This window comes from Gobio gobio (assembly GCF_949357685.1).
Source record: "Gobio gobio genome assembly, chromosome: 1".
NCBI classification, from domain to species: Eukaryota; Metazoa; Chordata; class Actinopteri; order Cypriniformes; family Gobionidae; genus Gobio; species Gobio gobio.
This window is the reverse complement of record NC_137097.1, coordinates 49,265,935-49,283,338: the sequence shown is the minus strand read 5'-3', so window position 1 is coordinate 49,283,338 and position 17,404 is coordinate 49,265,935. Positions and strand designations below refer to the sequence as shown.

General features: G+C 38.6%; 1 protein-coding gene across 1 annotated transcript in view; it reads right to left on the bottom strand.

Moving 5' to 3' along the window:
* Positions 1-17,381, bottom strand: part of carhsp1 (calcium regulated heat stable protein 1) — a 35,315-nt gene extending 17,934 nt beyond the window's left edge. The window contains exon 1 of the mRNA XM_079821716.1: positions 17,253-17,381. The gene's annotated coding sequence lies outside the window, so the exon portion shown is untranslated. The remainder of the gene's footprint in view (positions 1-17,252) is intronic.
* Positions 17,382-17,404: the final 23 nt, after the last annotated feature.

Here is a 17,404-nt window from a genome sequence, read left to right as displayed (position 1 = left end):
TCCTAGACCGTTTGTCCAATTTCCACCAAAATCGAATCGTATCATCTTCAGACTGTGTCAACAAAAAGTTAGGGATTTTGCATCAATAGATGAAACCGTTTTTGTAAACCGCAGCGACGAAGTTGAGCCATTATGCCAAAATTACTCTTGAGGCTGTATCTCTGCAATGCTTTGACATATTGGCATCAAACTTTGCATGTGTCATTGTTCCCTTATTCTGACCACACCACATCAATTTCGTATCTGTGCCACCTATTGGTCAAAAGTGATAAACCATTAACTTACATTATCAGTGACTCAATATATGATATTTCAGCCATTTTGCCTAATCTTCTTAAACTGTATAATTGTTAATTGTTGCAGTTGGTCTGACACTCTCAGACTACAATGCATTTTCAGCCTTTTGCTTAAAATCATCTTAAAACGTGATTAATTGCTCATTGCTCCAGTTGATCTGACACTGCCAGCCATTTTGGCATGTATTGTCTTCTTCTTTGCGCTTGGCCCCGGTATTGCTGCTTGCAGCTATATTTATTATTATTCATCTTCTTCTTCTTCTTCTTCTTCTTCTTCCGCCACGAAGTCTATGGCAGCCCATAGAACCGTATGGTAAAAAGTTGTGAAATTTGGCACACTAATAGAGGACAGTCTGAAATGTCACCGTAGCAAATTTGGAGTCTCAAACTCAATCCCTCTAGCGCCACCATCAGTCCAAAATTTGACTCATGTTTATGCTGATAACTTTTGAACCATAAGGGCTAGAAACAAAATTCTTTTTTCCTCTGATTCCTTGGCTCAAGACGATTCGATTGCACCATATGACGTCATTTTCCGTCATAAAAATTTTCCCGCCATTTTGAATTTTCAGAAAAACCTACTTTTACGAACTCGTCCTAGACGGTTCATCCGATTTGCACGAAAATTGAACCAGATCATCTTCAGACCATGCTGATAAAAAATCTTGCAAATCAAGTTGATTCGTCAAATCATTTGCGATAAACGCGCAAACAAATTTTACGTAGCGGTTGCAAAAGCACTCTTAAGGCAATATCTCCGCAATGCTTTATCGTATTCAAACCAAACTTGGTACATGTCATCACAAGCATGACTTGAGGCAACATGCAGTGTGTCGGCGCAGCGCCACCTACTGGTCCGGAGATACAAAAAATGGGTGTTTTTGCTTATAACTTTTGAACCGTTTGTCCAAAAATCATAAAAGTGGTCTCGTTAGATTCAGGACAACATGCCGAGTTGTCTGATATTCAATTTTACCATATCGGCCATTTTGGCTGTCGGCCATTTTGAATTATGTGCTAAAATGCTATATTTTACAAATGCATTAGTGTATTGTTACTAAACTCGGTATGTGACTTCCACTCCATGCCCTGAAGGTACTCAAAACGTTTTGGGGCAGTGCCACCTTGTGGTCAAAAGTTATAACAAACTTGACAAAAATGCTAATAACTTTTGATTTAATTAGCTTAGTATAATGAAACTGGTCATAATACATTAATTGGCTCATGCCGATTCAATTGCACCCTATGACGTCATTTTCGGTCATGATAATTTCCCCGCCATTTTTAATTTTCCAAAAAACCTACTTTTACGAACTCGTCCTAGACGGTTTGTCCGATTTGCATGAAAATTGAACCAGATCATCTTCAGACCATGCTGACAAAAAATCTTGCAAATCAAGTTGATTCGTCAAATTGTTTTTGATAAACGTGCACACAAATTGTACGTAGCGGTTGCAAAAACACTCATAAGGCTATATCTCCGCAACGCTTTATCGTGTTCAATCCAAACTTGGTACATGTCATCACAAGCATGACTTGAGGCAACTTGCAGCGTTTTGGCGCACCGCCACCTACTGGTCCGGAGATACAAAAAATGGCTATTTTTGCTTATAACTTTTGAACCGTTTGTCCAAAAATCATAAAAGTTGTCTCGTTAGATTCAGGACGGTATTCAGAGTTGTCTGATTTTCAATTTTACCATATCAGCCATTTTGGCTCTCGGCCATTTTGAATTATGTGACATATTGGCATCAAACTTTGCATGTGTCATTGTTCGCTTATTCTGACCACACCACATCAATTTTGTAACTGTGCCACCTATTGGTCAAAATTGATAAACCATTAACTTATATTATCAGTGAATCTTTATATAATATATCAGCCATTTTGCCTAAAATCATCTTAAAACGTGATTAATTGCTTATTGCTCCAGTTGATCTGACACTGCCAGCCATTTTGGCATGTCTTGTCTTCTTCTTTGCGCTTGGCCCCGGTATTGCTGCTTGCAGCTATATTTAGGGGCCAAGCACCGAAGGTGCGAAGGCACCTATTGAAACCGTTCCCGTTCCTATTATTATTATTATTCATCTTCTTCTTCTTCTTCTTCCGCCACGAAGTCTATGGCAGCCCATAGAACCGTATGGTAAAAAGTTATGAAATTTGGCACACTAATAGAGGACAGTCTGAAATGTCACCATAGCAAATTTTGAGTCTCTAACTCAATCCCTCTAGCGCCACCATCAGTCCAAAATTAGACTCATGTTTATGCTAATAACTTTTGAACCATAAGGGCTAGAAACGAAATTCTTTTTCCCTCTGATTTCTTGGCTCAAGACAATTCGATTGCACCCTATGACGTCATTTTCCGTCATAATAATTTTCCCGCCATTTTTAATTAACCGAAAAACCTACTTTTGCGAACTCGTCCTAGACGGTTCATCCGATTTGCACGAAAATTGAACCAGATCATCTTCAGACCATGCTGACAAAAAATCTTGCAAATCAAGTTGATTCGTCAAATCATTTGCGATAAACGCGCAAACAAATTTTACGTAGCGGTTGCAAAAGCACTCTTAAGGCAATATCTCCGCAACGCTTTATCGTATTCAAACCAAACTTGGTACATGTCATCACAAGCATGACTTGAGGCAACATGCAGTGTCTCGGCGCAGCGCCAATTGCTGGTCCGGAGATACAAAAAATGGCTGTTTTTGCTTATAACTTTTGAACCGTTTGTCCAAAAATCATAAAAGTGGTCTCGTTAGATTCAGGACGGCATGCCAAGTCGTCTGATATTCAATTTTACCATATCGGCCATTTTGGCTGTCGGCCATTTTGAATTATGTGCTAAAATGCTATATTTTACAAATGCATTAGTGTATTGTTACTAAACTCGGTATGTGACTTCCACTCCATGCCCTGAAGGTACTCAAAAAGTTTTGGGGCAGTGCCACCTTGTGGTCAAAAGTTATAACAAACTTGACAAAAATGCTAATAACTTTTGATTTAATTAGCTTAGTATAATGAAACTGGTCATAATACATTTATTGGCTCATGCCGATTCAATTGCATCCTATGACGTCATTTTCGGTCATGATAATTTCCCCGCCATATTTAATTTTCCAAAAAACCTACTTTTGCGAACTCGTCCTAGACGGTTTGTCCGATTTGCACGAAAATTGAACCAGATCATCTTCAGACTATGCTGACAAAAAATCTTGCAAATCAAGTTGATTCGTCAAATCGTTTTTGATAAACGTGCACACAAATTTTACGTAGCGGTTGCAAAAACACTCATAAGGCTATATCTCCACAATGCTTTATCGTGTTCAATCCAAACTTGGTACATGTCATCACAAGCATGACTTGAGGCAACTTGCAGCGTTTCGGCGCAGCGCCACCTACTGGTCCGGAGATACAAAAAATGGCTATTTTTGCTTATAACTTTTGAACTGTTTGTCCAAAAATCATAAAAGTTGTCTCGTTAGATTCAGGACGGTATTCAGAGTTGTCTGATATTCAATTTTACCATATCGGCCATTTTGGCTCTCGGCCATTTTGAATTATGTGCTAAAATACTATATTTTACAAACGCATTAGTCTATCGTTACGAAACTTGGTATGGGTCTTCCGCACCATGCTTTGAAGGTACTCAAAAAGTTTTGGGGCAGTGCCACCTTGTGGTCAGAGGTTATAACAAAATTTACAAACATGCTAATAACTTTTGATTAAATTAGCCTAGTTTAATGAAACTGGTCATAATACATTTATTGGCTCATGCCGGGAACATAGATACTAATTTTGCCATATTTGGTCAAACATCCTGTCCTCAATGTTCTTATTTGATCAAAACCTACTTTTTCAAACTCATCCTAGACCGTTTGTCCAATTTCCACCAAAATCGAATCGTATCATCTTCAGACTATGTCAACAAAAAGTTAGGGATTTTGCATCAATAGATGAAACCGTTTTTGTAAACCGCAGTGACGAAGTTGAGCCATGATGCCAAAATGACTCTTGAGGCTGTATCTCTGCAATGCTTTGACATATTGGCATCAAACTTTGCATGTGTCATTGTTCCCTTATTCTGACTACACCACATCAATTTCGTAACTGTGCCACCTATTGGTCAAAAGTGATAAACCATTAACTTATATTATCAGTGACTCTATATATGATATTTCAGCCATTTTGCCTAATCTTCTTAAACTGTATAATTGTTAATTGTTGCAGTTGGTCTGACACTCTTAGACTACAATGCATTTTTCAGCCTTTTGCCTAAAATCATCTTAAAACGTGATTAATTGCTCATTGCTCCAGTTGATCTGACACTGCCAGCCATTTTGGCATGTCTTGTCTTCTTCTTTGCGCTTGGCCCCGGTATTGCTGCTTGCAGCTATATTTATTATTAGGGGCCAAGCACCGAAGGTGCGAAGGCACCTATTGAAACCGTTCCCGTTCTTATTATTATTATTCATCTTCTTCTTCTTCTTCCGCCACGAAGTCTATGGCAGCCCATAGAACCGTATGGTAAAAAGTTGTGAAATTTGGCACACTAATAGAGGACAGTCTGAAATGTCACCGTAGCAAATTTGGAGTCTCAAACTCAATCCCTCTAGCGCCACCATCAGTTCAAAATTTGACTCATGTTTATGCTAATAACTTTTGAACCATAAGGGCTAGAAACAAAATTCTTTTTGCCTCTGATTCCTTGGCTCAAGACGATTCGAATGCACCCTATGCCGTCATTTTCCGTCATAAAAATTTTCCCGCCATTTTTAATTTTCCGAAAAACCTACTTTTACGAACTCGTCCTAGACGGTTCATCCGATTTGCACGAAAATTGAACCAGATCATCTTCAGACCATGCTGACAAAAAATCTTGCAAATCAAGTTGATTCGTCAAATCTTTTGCGATAAACGCGCAAACAAATTTTACGTAGCGGTTGCAAAAACACTCTTAAGGCAATATCTCCGCAACGCTTTATCGTATTCAAACCAAACTTGGTACATGTCATCACAAGCATGACTTGAGGCAACATGCAGCGTTTCGGCGCAGCGCCACCTACTGGTCCGGAGATACGAAAAATTGCTATTTTTGCTTATAACTTCTGAACTGTTTGTCCAAAAATCATAAAAGTGGTCTCGTTACATTCAGGACGGCATGCCGAGTCGTCTGATATTCAATTTTACCATATCGGCCATTTTGGCTGTCGGCCATTTTGAATTTTGTCAAAAAATGCTATATTTTACAAATGCATTAGTATATTGTTACTAAACTCGGTATGTGACTTCCTTGCTATGCCCTGAAGGTACTCAAAAAGTTTTAGGGCAGTGCCACCTTGTGGTCAAAAGATATAACAAACTTGACAAAAATGCTAATAACTTTTGATTAAATTAGCCTAGTATATTGAAACTGGTCATAATAGAGTCATTGGCTCATGCCGATTCAATTGCAACCTATGATGTCATTTTCGGTCATGATAATTTCCCCGCCATTTTTATTTTTCCAAAAAACCTACTTTTACGAACTCGTCCTAGACGGTTTGTCCGATTTGCACGAAAATTGAACCAGATCATCTTCAGACCATGCTGACAAAAAATCTTGCAAATCAAGTTGATTTGTCAAATCGTTTTCGATAAACGCGCACACAAATTTTGCGTAGCGGTTGCAAAAACACTCATAAGCCTATATCTCCACAACGCTTTATCGTATTCAAACCAATCTTGGTATATGTCATCACAAGCATGACCTGAAGCAACATGCAGCGTTTCGGCGCAGCGCCACCTACTGGTCCGGAGATACAAAAAATGGCTATTTTTGCTTATAACTTTTGAACTGTTTGTCCAAAAATCATGTCTTCCGCACCATGCTTTGAAGGTACTCAAAATGTTTTGGGGCAGTGCCACCTTGTGGTCAGAGGTTATAACAAAATTTACAAACATGCTAATAACTTTTGATTAAATTAGCCTAGTTTAATGAAACTGGTCATAATACAGTCATTGGCTCATGCCGAGAACAGAGATACTAATTTTTCCATATTTGGTCAAACATCCTGTCCTCAATGTTCTTATTTGATCAAAACCTACTTTTTCAAACTCATCCTAGACCGTTTGTCCAATTTCCACCAAAATCGAATCGTATCATCTTCAGACTGTGTCAACAAAAAGTTAGGGATTTTGTATCAATAGATGAAACCGTTTTTGTAAACCGCAGCGACGAAGTTGAGCCATTATGCCAAAATTACTCTTGAGGCTGTATCTCTGCAATGCTTTGACATATTGGCATCAAACTTTGCATGTGTCATTGTTCCCTTATTCTGACCACACCACATCAATTTCGTATCTGTGCCACCTATTGGTCAAAAGTGATAAACCATTAACTTACATTATCAGTGACTCAATATATGATATTTCAGCCATTTTGCCTAATCTTCTTAAACTGTATAATTGTTCATTGCTGCAGTTGGTCTAACACTCTCAGACTACAATGCATTTTCAGCCTTTTGCTTAAAATCATCTTAAAACGTGATTAATTGCTCATTGCTCCAGTTGATCTGACACTGCCAGCCATTTTGGCATGTCTTGTCTTCTTCTTTGCGCTTGGCCCCGGTATTGCTGCTTGCAGCTATATTTCATCTTCTTCTTCTTCTTCTTCTTCTTCTTCCGCCACGAAGTCTATGGCAGCCCATAGAACCGTATGGTAAAAAGTTGTGAAATTTGGCACACTAATAGAGGACAGTCTGAAATGTCACCGTAGCAAATTTGGAGTCTCAAACTCAATCCCTCTAGCGCCACCATCAGTCCAAAATTTGACTCATGTTTATGCTAATAACTTTTGAACCATAAGGGCTAGAAACAAAATTCTTTTTTCCTCTGATTCCTTTGCTCAAGACGATTCGATTGCACCATATGACGTCATTTTCCGTCATAAAAATTTTCCCGCCATTTTGAATTTTCCGAAAAACCTACTTTTACGAACTCGTCCTAGACGGTTCATCCGATTTGCACGAAAATTGAACCAGATCATCTTCAGACCATGCTGACAAAAAATCTTGCAAATCAAGTTGATTCGTCAAATCATTTGCGATAAACGCGCAAACAAATTTTACGTAGCGGTTGCAAAAACACTCTTAAGGCAATATCTCCGCAACGCTTTATCGTATTCAAACCAAACTTGGTACATGTCATCACAAGCATGACATGAGGCAACATACAGCGTTTCGGCGCAGCGCCACCTACTGGTCCGGAGATACGAAAAATTGCTATTTTTGCTTATAACTTCTGAACTGTTTGTCCAAAAATCATAAAAGTGGTCTCGTTACATTCAGGACGGCATGCCGAGTCGTCTGATTTTCAATTTTACCATATCGGCCATTTTGACTGTCGGCCATTTTGAATTTTGTCAAAAAATGCTATATTTTACAAATGCATTAGTATATTGTTACTAAACTCGGTATGTGACTTCCTTGCTATGCCCTGAAGGTACTCAAAAAGTTTTAGGGCAGTGCCACCTTGTGGTCAAAAGATATAACAAACTTGACAAAAAGGCTAATAACTTTTGATTAAATTAGCCTAGTATATTGAAACTGGTCATAATAGAGTCATTGGCTCATGCCGATTCAATTGCAACCTATGATGTCATTTTCGGTCATGATAATTTCCCCGCCATTTTTAATTTTCCAAAAAACCTACTTTTACGAACTCGTCCTAGACGGTTTGTCCGATTTGCACGAAAATTGAACCAGATCATCTTCAGACCATGCTGACAAAAAATCTTGCAAATCAAGTTGATTTGTCAAATCGTTTTCGATAAACGCGCACACAAATTTTGCGTAGCGGTTGCAAAAACACTCATAAGCCTATATCTCCACAACGCTTTATCGTATTCAAACCAATCTTGGTATATGTCATCACAAGCATGACCTGAGGCAACATGCAGCGTTTCGGCGCAGCGCCACCTACTGGTCCGGAGATACAAAAAATGGCTATTTTTGCTTATAACTTTTGAACTGTTTGTCCAAAATTCATGTCTTCCGCACCATGCTTTGAAGGTACTCAAAACGTTTTGGGGCAGTGCCACCTTGTGGTCAGAGGTTATAACAAAATTTACAAACATGCTAATAACTTTTGATTAAATTAGCCTAGTTTAATGAAACTGGTCATAATACAGTCATTGGCTCATGCCGAGAACAGAGATACTAATTTTTCCATATTTGGTCAAACATCCTGTCCTCAATGTTCTTATTTGATCAAAACCTACTTTTGCAAACTCATCCTAGACCGTTTTTCCAATTTCCACCAAAATCGAATCGTATCATCTTCAGACTGTGTCAACAAAAAGTTAGGGATTTTGCATCAATAGATGAAACCGTTTTTGTAAACCGCAGCGACGAAGTTGAGCCATTATGCCAAAATGACTCTTGAGGCTGTATCTCTGCAATGCTTTGACATATTGGCATCAAACTTTGCATGTGTCATTGTTCCCTTATTCTGACCACACCATATCAATTTTGTATCTGTGCCACCTATTGGTCAAAAGTGATAAACCATTAACTTACATTATCAGTGACTCAATATATGATATTTCAGCCATTTTGCCTAATCTTCTTAAACTGTATAATTCTTCATTGTTGCAGTTGGTCTGACACTCTCAGACTACAATGCATTTTCAGCCTTTTGCTTAAAATCATCTTAAAACGTGATTAATTGCTCATTGCTCCAGTTGATCTGACACTGCCAGCCATTTTGGCATGTCTTGTCTTCTTCTTTGCGCTTGGCCCCGGTATTGCTGCTTGCAGCTATATTTATTCATCTTCTTCTTCTTCTTCCGCCACGAAGTCTATGGCAGCCCATAGAACCGTATGGTAAAAAGTTGTGAAATTTGGCACACTAATAGAGGACAGTCTGAAATGTCACTGTAGCAAATTTGGAGTCTCAAACTCAATCCCTCTAGCGCCACCATCAGTCCAAAATTTGACTCATGTTTATGCTAATAACTTTTGAACCATAAGGGCTAGAAACAAAATTCTTTTTTCCTCTGATTCCTTGGCTCAAGGCGATTCGATTGCAACCTATGACGTCATTTTCCGTCATAAAAATTTTCCCGCCATTTTTAATTTTCCGAAAAACCTACTTTTACGAACTCGTCCTAGACGGTTCATCCGATTTGCACGAAAATTGATCCAGATCATCTTCAGACCATGCTGACAAAAAATCTTGCAAATCAAGTTGATTCGTCAAATCATTTGCGATAAACGCGCAAACAAATTTTACGTAGCGGTTGCAAAAACACTCTTAAGGCAATATCTCCGCAACGCTTTATCGTATTTAAACCAAACTTGGTACATGTCATCACAAGCATGACTTGAGGCAACATACAGCGTTTCGGCGCAGCGCCACCTACTGGTCCGGAGATACGAAAAATTGCTATTTTTGCTTATAACTTCTGAACTGTTTGTCCAAAAATCATAAAAGTTGTCTCGTTACATTCAGGACGGCATGCCGAGTCGTCTGATATTCAATTTTACCATATCGGCCATTTTGGCTGTCGGCCATTTTGAATTTTGTCAAAAAATGCTATATTTTACAAATGCATTAGTATATTGTTACTAAACTCGGTATGTGACTTCCTTGCTATGCCCTGAAGGTACTCAAAAAGTTTTAGGGCAGTGCCACCTTGTGGTCAAAAGATATAACAAACTTGACAAAAATGCTAATAACTTTTGATTAAATTAGCCTAGTATATTGAAACTGGTCATAATAGAGTCATTGGCTCATGCCGATTCAATTGCAACCTATGATGTCATTTTCGGTCATGATAATTTCCCCGACATTTTTAATTTTCCAAAAAAACTACTTTTGCGAACTCGTCCTAGATGGTTTGTCCGATTTGCACAGAAATTGAACTATATCATCTTCAGACCATGCTGACAAAAAATCTTGCAAATCAAGTTGATTTGTCAAATCGTTTTCGATAAACGCGCACACAAATTTTGCGTAGCGGTTGCAAAAACACTCATAAGCCTATATCTCCACAACGCTTTATCGTATTCAAACCAATCTTGGTACATGTCATCACAAGCATGACCTGAGGCAACATGCAGCGTTTCGGCGCAGCGCCACCTACTGGTCCGGAGATACAAAAAATGGCTATTTTTGCTTATAACTTATGAACTGTTTATCCAAAATTCATGTCTTCCGCACCATGCTTTGAAGGTACTCAAAAAGTTTTGGGGCAGTGCCACCTTGTGGTCAGAGGTTATAACAAAATTTACAAACATGCTAATAACTTTTGATTAAATTAGCCTAGTTTAATGAAACTGGTCATAATACAGTCATTGGCTCATGCCGAGAACAGAGATACTATTTTTTCCATATTTGGTCAAACATCCTGTCCTCAATGTTCTTATTTGATCAAAACCTACTTTTTCAAACTCATCCTAGACCGTTTGTCCAATTTCCACCAAAATCGAATCGTATCATCTTCAGACTGTGTCAACAAAAAGTTAGGGATTTTGCATCAATAGATGAAACCGTTTTTGTAAACCGCAACGACGAAGTTGAGCCATTATGCCAAAATGACTCTTGAGGCTGTATCTCTGCAATGCTTTGACATATTGGCATCAAACTTTGCATGTGTCATTGTTCCCTTATTCTGACCACACCACATCAATTTCGTATCTGTGCCACCTATTGGTCAAAAGTGATAAACCATTAACTTACATTATCAGTGACTCAATATATGATATTTCAGCCATTTTGCCTAATCTTCTTAAACTGTATAATTGTTAATTGTTGCAGTTGGTCTGACACTCTCAGACTACAATGCATTTTCAGCCTTTTGCTTCAAATCATCTTAAAACGTGATTAATTGCTCATTGCTCCTGTTGATCTGACACTGCCAGCCATTTTGGCATGTCTTGTCTTCTTCTTTGCGCTTGGCCCCGGTATTGCTGCTTGCAGCTATATTATTATATTTATTATTATTCTGTGTATGTAATATCATATAAGATGCGTTTGGTTGAGTTAATAAACGATGCAGTAAAGCACTTCATTGTACCGGTCTTTAGCTTCAGCGCGCGCCCACGGAGTTACACCTTCATGACGAGCACAGTAAAGTTTGCTTGTGCATTCACAGCCTTTTGTGCCATTGTAAGTTATAATATTATATTTATTATTTTGTGTATATAATCCCATATAGGATGCGTTTGGTTGAGTTAATTAACGATGCAGTAAAGCACTTCATTGTACCGGCGCGCGCATTTCAAACAGAAATGCACAGCATTAATAACTACTGGGACTGTCCTATACATAACACTGCAATGAGAATATTTCTGTTATAAAACGTAGTGAATTCTCTGGGTTTAGTTGTTTTTCAGCGCGCTGTTGTGGGAAGCGTCAACAACGCATTCTGACCAGCACAGTCAAGTTCGCTTGTGCATTCGCTTCATTTTAAGCATATCGTTAGCCTCATAGCATAATTGCCCAGATCATATTTCAATGTGTTTGGACTTAGGCAATTATGCTATGAGGCTAACGATATGCAAGTCGTAATATTACGTTTTTGTAGTATAAACATCTGATTAAAGTCATATAGGATGTGTTTCGTTAAGTCAATAACCCGCAGTGCTTCACTGTAACGGTGATCATCTTAAGTTTCAGCACGCTCTCAAACAGGGGAAGAGCATCCACAGGAGTTATAACCCTTCACCTATGCGTGATTTTGTGCTAATATAAGTTGTAATATTATATTTATTTTGTATAAATATCTGATTGTTCTCATATATGATGCGTTTAGTTGTTAATTAAACTTCTAAGCGCTTCAGTTTATGGTTGTTCGTTCATTCTCTCCAGCTTCAGCGCGCTCTCAAACAGCAACATTATTCCTAATAGACTAGACTAATATTACAGATGTTTACTATTACTGTAATATTAAACATATTTTTTTTTCAAAAACACAGAAGCATTATTTTTTATAATTAGCACTTTTATTGTTCTGGTATCATTTCCATCAACAATATGGTTTGATTAAAACCATTTCTTTATCGTCTGTGCGGAGGTTATTTCATGCACTTGCATTCTGATTCTTTATTATGCAGCCTAAGTAATGCTGTTCAATTACTTGTTTGCATTATTTAGGTATATTATTTTTATTTTTTAGACAATATAATTTTTGGTAACATTTTACAAATAAGGTCTCATTTTATTAATGCATTAACTATCATGAACAAACAGAGAGCAATAACCTTTGTTTCTTTTAGTAATAAAATGTTTGTGTTTTGTAACAGTCCATTCACAGTTCATACCTAATGTTAAAAGACACAACTTTGGGTCTGAATATGTTGAGATTAACATGAACTAAAATTAATAAATCCTGTTGAAGTAGTGTTCATTCATTGTTGGTTAACTAATACTAACAAAAATTAAACCTTATTGTAAAGTGTTAAAAAAAAAATTTTGGCCATAGGAGTGTAAAATTAATTTGAAACGGTAAGGAATCTCACACTGGTTCGAATAGGCTACTGTAGTGTATAGGTTTGATTTATGTTGAAGTGTTTGGGGCATGGCTTTTAATGGTGAGCCTTTTGTTTTTGTAATCAGGCTCTCAGAGTTTATTAAAATTTGTATTTAGATTTATCGGCCAATATATCGGTTATCGGCTTTCAAATATTAAGAATTATCCGTTATCGGTATCGGCCAAAATGTTCATATCGGTGCATCCCTAAAATACAGTATATTTTTCTTAAACCATGCAGCAAACAAACAAACAAAAAAGCCTTTGACCGATTAATACTATCAGTTAAACGGTTTAAACTTCTTACTTTTAAATGGTCAATATGAGCATCCCTAGTAATAATGTATTGTGTGGAGAACGGAAGTGAAGAGTAAACAAGAGATAGTAAACTATCTGTCTCCTGTTCTTTATTGGCTGTTACGATAGCAAGCTAGATTGAATCTGCTACCAATCACGCTAAATCCATTTCAAATTCCTGCCAAGTAACCGCCCTGTACAAGCGGTGCAGCCGACAGTAAAACGCAGAACAAAGGGGAAATGGTCACATGCACCTCTTAACGCAACAGTGTAAAAAGATTGGATATGCTAAACTGCACATATCAGGGCAATCAAATATGCCCGTGAAATTTAATTGCCAGAAGTTACTGTAACAATAAAGTCCTGCCTCCTAGTGCCCTTCCTATGCTGATTCTCCTGTATCAGTCTTTCAGTGCACTGTTGTTGAGTCAACAGAGTTTGGATGTGTTAAAAACTATACACCGCCACACCTGTCACCGTCTGCCACTCTCGTAGTGCTGTTCGTAGTGCGGTGTCAAAGAAATAAAAAAACTTGCTTGCAAGCAGCTGGGGTGATAGAACACATCAACGCCTCTGCATGGGTGTCTCAAATTGTTGTTATGCAGTAATCATGGATGCTTTTCAGGTGCCACACATCAACAAACTGCTCTCTGCTCTAAAAGGTTCTATCTTTTACTCTATCATCAACCTGACTAATGCTTTCTACCAAGTGCCACTGCATGAGGACAGTAGTGACCTCAGCCTTTATCACTCACGACGGACTGGTCCTTTTTTGTCGCGTTCATTGCAGACTGGCTTCAGCAACTGTCCCATTTCAGATGATGATGACCATCATTTTGTCTGGCTCGATAGGGGTTGAAAATTTTCATCCACAGATGTGACATGTCTAGGCCTTAGAGCGCTCTTACAATGACTAGAAGCTCCTGGCCTGTAGCTCAGTAAAGAAAAGTTATGCTGATGCTGATCTTAGGTCAGACCATTTCAGCGGAGGGTCTTCTTTGTGAAGAATCACGTGCACAGGCGATTAAAAATGCCCCTGCCAATCATCTATCACGTTTGCCCTTACCTGCTTCTCCTGCAGATAATGCTGTTGCTCCAGCTCCTACTGATGATGTTGATGAGGAGTTTACTGCTTTTCTGCTGCCTGTGCTTCCTGGCCTGCTTTAACCAAACTTCATACACCAGTTTTTAATGGTTGGCCTCCTTGACCCAAGAAACTGGACGTCGAGTTGTTGCCATACTATAAACTTTGACTGGAACTCTGTTAAAGGGGTGATTGATTGCCCCTTTTTACAATATGTAAAATATGTCCTCAGAGTGTACATGTGAAGTTTTGTTTTAGCTCGAAATACCCCACAGATTATTTTTTATAGCATGTTAAAATTGTCCCTTTAAATGCAAATGAGCTGCAGCTCATGGGGCGGAGCTTCAAGAACTCCAGTTAGCAGGTTTGATAGCCTCATGCAGACAGGCAATGAAACTGTTCAGCCTTTTATGTTCAAACCGGAGTTGGACAATGATGGAGAGACTCAAGAAGAAGTGACAACATGTAGAATGCAACAGGACGTTTCTGAATGGTTAGTTGATGAATTTATGTAGCTGATGTGGAGTTAACTATCTTCAAGTTATTGATTAGCATATTATGTCATGATAATCTCACCCCCTTTCTTGTGTTTTCCTGGGGGCAGGGTTTATGTAAATTTCAGGGTTAGTGATGTCACTAACCCGGGAGGAAGCTTGTGTAGTCCATACCAGCCGTTTGTTGTAGTCCTTAAAAAGCTATTTCTGTAAAAGAAACTATCTCCCTTTGCTTTGAAAGTTGGAGCGTTGTAACTTTGCAGATATTGTTTATGCTCAAACAGAAACATTACACACATTAACTAAAGTTTAAAAAGCGAAATCATTATCAACCACCCCTTTAAGGATAACTTTGTCTTCCGAGGCTCACAGCTGATTGGCACCTGCTGCTCTTCGATCTGTGCTGGTCTCTTTAGCGCACAGAGGACATCAGGGAGAGTTAATAACCAAACAATGCTTTCGTGCTCTCTATTGGTGGCCAGGGATGGATCCTCAGCTTCATGAGGCTGTCCGTTCCTTCCACGCGTGTCAGCTCAATGACAAAACTGTCAAGTCACATCCTGCTCCTCTCCAGCTGGTGCCGCTGCCAGATAGACCATGGCAGAAAGTATACTGTGCTGCTTATATAGGTGGGCCATTTGACACTGTTGCCTCCGACTGCAGGTTAGCTATAAAATTAACTGACATTAACTGTCTCCTTTACTCACACTGCCACTCAATTTTGTGGTTTAGTTTCTGTTATCAGTTTTCAGCCACCATGGAAATCCATTGAGTACAAGTCTTTTGCTGCTTTTCTGGAAGGAATATTCGTCACCATCATTCCTCTCTCTACTACCCGGCAGCTAACGGTCTGTAGAGAGGTGTGCAGTGTGCTGGCCATCCAGCAACATCAGCCATGGAAACCTGTGGTAACTGGAAAGACATGGAATGCTTCCAATCTCCATGCACACCAACAACTCCGGCTGAGAACACTGCTCACTATATAAACACTCATACCACTAGATGGTCTAGACCTAAACGTGATGTTCGGAAGCCTAGTTGGTTATATCTTACCACGCAGTGGAAAAGCAAAGCAAGCTAAGACATACCAAGCGTTGCCATTAGGGTTGGGTACCGAACTCTGTACTTTTAAAGGCACCGACCGAAATTACGTCTGTACTACCGAGTACCGATTCACATTAAATCAATCTGTACTAAATTTCGGTACCCAACCCTAGTTACCATACAGTGCAAAAGCACCATTACTTAGATCTGATGTGCTCTTCTGGATATGTGTGAATGTGTCTGTTGTCGATGCGGCTAAAGGGGAAAATATTGTGTGAAATTGTGTTGTGACTACTATTTTGAAAAGTGTTGTGTAATGATGTAATGTGTGGAAGTGAAGAGTAAACAAGATGGATGAAGTTCGCTACTGCTGTAAATCCATACTTCCATCGCAATTTACAGTACTACCGTCTTTTAAACATGCAAATTATCTAGTTTTATTGTAAATGAAAAATACTAATTTCATTCATTTTAAAAATGTTACCATATCCTACATTCAATACTGATTCTACATTCATTGTGTAACACAACTTTGTGGTGCCATCCTTGTGTATTCAACATGTAATTACAATCTTTCCGATATGCCTTGAATGCCCTATTATATAATTTTTTTTTTTATTTGTGCACTATATTTCAAATTCAGAAGACTTGTCATATAGTGCACAAGTTGTATGAACCAATAGTTTGATACTTGCTTATGTTGCTTTTGCATTGTTTTGAAACAGTCCTCATTCAACATAAGTACACAAAAAGGGGGGGGGGGGGTACATAAGATAACATTTTCATTGTGGGGTGGAAAAACACAATATACAAAAAGAATATTGAATTCTTCAACGTGGGACACAAAGTTACGTTGTTATTTGTAGTAAAGCAAAACTGAAAACCAGAGCACATCTCAGAGAGGATCTGTTTTTCACTGTCATCTGATGTCAACAGGACTTCTGCAATATTGTGTCAATATCTGAGATTCAGCAAAAAAAACTTTCAAGACAAATGTATCAGGGTGATAGTCAGTCTGACAACAAAACACCTTCACTACACGTAGCACGCATCTTTGCTGTTTATTTCCTTGAATTGTGGCACATGTTTACTGGTAACCTTACTTCGACGAGCTGCTTATTGACCCCTCCCTTCACAAGCTCAACTAGTCTCTCTGTGCATTAATTAAACCATATTTCACACCATACTTGCTCAAAAAACTTCATACAAAAGCTCATATCCGATACCTCAAAAGTTATAGCCTAGCCCAAAAAATATTCAACGTAAGTGTAGAATCATGCCAATGACCGAGTGAAGATGCAACAGATTATAGTCAGATACGTCTAAAAGAGAAATGAACCAATGCTTAGACCGAGTTAAACAAGATTAATCCGAAACAGAACAGAATGCATCTCTCATCATAACTCATTAGTCTCTCGAATAATTAACGAGCATGCAGAAGTCGCGCGTCTTTCACTTTCATAAAAAAGTCACTTTGTTTGGATGTAATCTTTCCAAAAAAGAATCACAGCATTACTCACCGTTCGCAAATGGGCGCGAGCCAAAGAAAACAACCGTGGGTTGTTGAAGGCAGTGACTAACGAAAAACAGCCACGAAAGAAAGTAGTTGTTGCTTATCGTTCGCTGGTCTACTCTGACTGTGAATGAGGGTCCAAAGAGGCGTGACTAAACC